Here is a 4,538-nt window from a genome sequence, read left to right on the forward strand (position 1 = left end):
TAAAAGAATGATAATAGCAAAAATGATGCAAAATCTTAAGTGTGAGATTATGATTAAGCTACATTTTATAAAAATATGGTGTAAGATGGCAATAATCCCATTCAACAACCTGGATTAGATCCCTTCAGGAGGGACTGATAATTTATACAGTCAAACTTTAAATTTTACAGATAAAGTCCATTCAATACTACCACTGAGAAGTACATTTTTTAACATATACAATTTTCAGGCCACAGTTTTGAAAGTCTGAAGTGTTAAGTTGGTTTGATTAATTAGTCAGTTGGCACTTATGAACACATTTATTGCCTTGCCATCTTTAAAATATGTTTTCAGAGTATCACTGAAATTTTGGAGCACTTTACAAATTCTTTCGTTTGGTGTTCAAGTGCCCTGTGGTCTGGTATTGATATTTCTTGAAGACATTATTCACCGTATCAAGAAGTTATTTTATTGCACTAGCTATATCCTTGACTGCCTGCAGAAACCTCACTCTGTCATTGATCTCATCTGGGATCTTACTGAGAATTTGTTTAAGTGTTCTTGTGTTTTTATTTAGGTCTTGGAATTCTGGCTCTGGTCGTTCAATAATATACTCTTCTACATCATCAGCTGCCATACAAAGAAGGGGACTCTTTGAAGTTAACTTCTACACTTTTTTTCTCTAAAATTTTCATAATGATGTCTTGTGTGAGACCTGAATCTTCTTTTTCAGCCTTAATGAAAGCAGCTCTCAGTGTCTGAGCTACAGACAGATTTACTCATTCTAGCTCATTAAATACAGGATACATGACTGGATAGAGGGTCATAGAAACCATGGATGTGATCTCAGCTTCATTCTTTATCTCTTCCATTGTCATCCTCATTCAAAAGCCAACTACAGTTGAAAAATCAATGCTAAAATGCAGAGAAATCTTCATTCCCTGCAATATTTCTTCTCATTTTTGGTAATAAAAAAATGGGGCACAAAACATACACTGATCTTTTAGGGCTTTCTCAGGCCAAAATATTGTTAGTCACTTCCAAACAAGAGATCAAGATTTAGAGGCGAAAGCTCCATAGAGGGACCACATCATTAAACTGGAACTGAATCTGTAAACCTCAACATTTGTCTCTTATTTCTTCGAGTGCTATTCTTCCCTCAAAGGGCATAACCCGAGTCACCCCAAGAGCAGACTCTCAAGCACTCTTTCCTTCCTCCTTCCTTTCTATTACTTTGAATGATCTTTTCAAATGTACTTCTGAGTTAGGTTTCCTAGTATTTTGTTGAGAATTTTCATATCTATGTTTCTCAGGATTAATGAACTATAGTATTCTTTTTTTAAAATAATTTAAGTTCTGGGGTACATGAGCAGAACATGCAGGTTTGTTACATAGGTATACACATGCCATGGTGGTTTGCTGCATCCATCCCCCCATCATCTACATTAGGTATTTCTCCTAATGTTACCCTCCCCAATCCCACCACCCCCTGCTATCCCTCCCCTAGCCTCCCCACCCCCAACAGGCCCCGGTGTGTGATGTTCCCCTCCCTGTGTCCATGTGTTCTCATTGTTCAACACCCACTTAAGAGTGAGAACATGTGGTGTTTGGTTTTCTGTTCTTGTGTCAGTTTGCTGAGAATGATGGTTTCCAGCTTCATCCATGTCCCTGCAAAGGACATGAGCTCATCCTTTTTTATGGCTGCATAGTATTCCATGCTGTATATATGCCACATTTTCTTTATGTGTGTGTCCTTGTCTAGATTTGGTATCAGAGTATTTCTGGCATCATAGAATGAACTTGAAATAATTTTCTCCTCTTCAATTTTCTAGATGAGTTAGGGAAGAATTGGTGTTAGGTCTTCTCTAAATGTTTGGTAAAATTCATCAACAAAATCATCAGGTCCTGGGCTTTTTTATGATGGGATATTTTATTAAAAATCAATCTCATTACTTGATATTGATATATTCAGGTTTTCTGCTTCTTGATTTAATCTCAGTAGGTTGTATGTTTCTGGGAATTTATTTTGGATAGGCTTTCCAATGTGATTTTGTGTAGTTTGTAGTTCATAATAGTCTCTGTTAAACCAAAATTAAAATTCTAAGGCCCCCAGCCACCTGAATGGACCCCTCCTCTCAGCCAAGGGCATTCCAAAGTTAACCTGAAAGACTAACTCAGAATGTGATGGGAAGGGAGAGTCAGATATGCCTTACTATGTTCCCCTCCCTTTGAAATTCAGGCATAACTGAGCAGCATTAACATTAAAATAGAGACCTAAGACATTAAAGCTGACAAAACAGACTCTTTGTAGCAATAAAATACTGACATGATAGCAGGCCCTGAAAGTAATCAAAGTATTTTACCCAAAATACATTCCTCAACATACTTTAAAATGGCCCCACAAAGCTGTCTCTTGTGAAGAAACCTACATTCTGTAGAGAATCTGCTTCCCTTTCCAGGTCTTTTCCCTTATCCAGAAGAGAACTAAGAGTCTGGTACCTCTTTAAGTCAGGTAAGAGACATTCACAAACCATTTTCTCTGACACCTGCTACATGAAGGCTTCATTTATAGGATAAAAATCCTTGGACTCCACAGTCCCTTGTATTAACCCAGATATTCTTTTCTATGGATTACACATCTTTAGACAATAATTTAATGTTTCAACTAATTGCCAATTAGAAAATCTTTAAATCCTGCTGTGACCTGGAAGCCCTCACCCTTTGAGTTGTTCTACCTTTCCTGACCAAACCAATGTACATCCTACATGTATTGATTGGTGCCTTATATCTACCTAAAATGTGTAAAACCAAGATACAGCCTGACCACCTAGGGCATGTGTTTTGGGACCTTCTGGGAGTATGTCTCATGAGTCATGGCCTTCATATTTGGTTCAGAATAAACCAATATTTTACTAATTTCAATATTTTACAGAGTTTGATTCTTTTTGTTGATAATAATTGTCATCCTACATGTGAGGCCTCAGAGATGACTCAGAACCCATGAAGGAGTTACCCAAACCTGGATCTATGATACCAGCTAGGTCCCATTGAAAGTACCCCCACCAATGTCAAGTTTCTCCTCAGGTAGAACTGGTAAGTCTTCCTGAGCCCTGGACCTCGCATTTGATTGATGGTCTTTGGTTTATTCTGAGTTGTTTTCTTTTCTTCTCCTAGGAAGTTGTTGCTTAGGGTCCCAATTTTGATTCAAAGGTGCATTCTAAAGTTTCTTCTCCATTGCCTTTTTCTCCTACAGTTAACCTCAATTGGCTTGTCTGCACATTTATTTGAGGAACTGAACTGTCATTTTCATAGATAAATGAGAGACTGACCTCCTCAGCTCCAGAGAGAAAGAACATTTTGTTCCTCCTAGATAATAGATGCTTCTGGGTGGCCAGGGGCCAAGTGGGAATGTCTGAGGCATTTACCCTATGATATGCAGCAGCACTACAGGCTACCCCCTCCCAACAAAATTAATTTTAAAGGCTCATCCAGGAAATACATATAACAGCTGATCACTCGGCATTTCGACACCCACCCCCCAATAAAGAGCTGAAAGACCTCTGGAGAGGGAAACTGAGACACGTAAGAAGGTGGAAATAACTCAGTAGTGAAAGTGTGGACTCTCAGTCCCACCCACAACTAACACACTTCCATCTACCACACTAAATCCTAGGCCACATTTCAGTTTCTCCTTTTAAGAAAGAAAGGTGGACAGGCACAGTGGCTTACACCTATAATCTCAGCAGTTTGGGAGGCCAAGGTGGGTGGATCACCTAAGATCAGGAGTTTGAGAACAGCCTGGCCAACGTGGAAAAAACCTATCTCTATTAAAAATACAAAAACTATCTGGGTGTGGTGGTGTGCACCTGAGATCCCAGCTACTCAGGAGGCTGAGGCAGAGAATCACTTGAACCTGATGAGGAGTTCACAGTGAGCTGAGATCCTGCCACTGCACTCTAGCCTGGGCAACAGAGTGAGACTCTGTCTCAAAAAAAAAGAAAAGAAAAGAAAAGAAAGAAGGAAAAAAAAAGTGCTAGAAAAAACTGTCTAAGAATGAGGAAAAAATGTGATTAAGTTGGATATAATTAAAAGAAAATTATTTGCAATTTTTCTAGAATTTGGATTTTGATATTAATATACTAATACAATTTAAAGAATTGGATAGAACAAGATTTTACTGAAAGTATTGATTTATCCTTAATGAAGTTGTAAGAAGTTTTTCATTTTTAAATTCAGTAATCTCTTTCTTTTTAAAATTCCTCAGATTGATATCTCAGAATGTCAACCTCTGCAGGACCAGATTGCTTTAGCTCTTTCTCCCTTTCAGGTCTGGTGTGGTAACTTTGTTCTTCAACTTTTGTTGGCTTCTCTTTTTGTTTTATTAATAGTATAAAGAAAGGGAAAGGATTTTTACAAGCAGGCAAATGAAAAATCTTAACTCTATAAGATCTGCCTCTGTCTGTCTCTTCTATGTCAATATGTTTTTATGTGTGTTGTGGAAATGATATTCATTAATCATATGAGAGAACTCTAATTAACTTGTTCAAAGAAAAGTGTTT

The 4,538-nt window shown here is 37.8% G+C and overlaps 1 pseudogene; it reads right to left on the minus strand.

The window, feature by feature from the left end:
* Positions 1-225: 225 nt before the first annotated feature.
* On the minus strand, positions 226-1,046 carry LOC108297798 (annotated as a pseudogene).
* Between the last annotated feature and the right edge of the window lie 3,492 nt (positions 1,047-4,538).

Source organism: Cebus imitator, unplaced genomic scaffold (genome assembly GCF_001604975.1).
Source record: "Cebus imitator isolate Cc_AM_T3 unplaced genomic scaffold, Cebus_imitator-1.0 Scaffold845, whole genome shotgun sequence".
In the NCBI taxonomy this organism is placed as follows: domain Eukaryota; kingdom Metazoa; phylum Chordata; class Mammalia; order Primates; family Cebidae; genus Cebus; species Cebus imitator.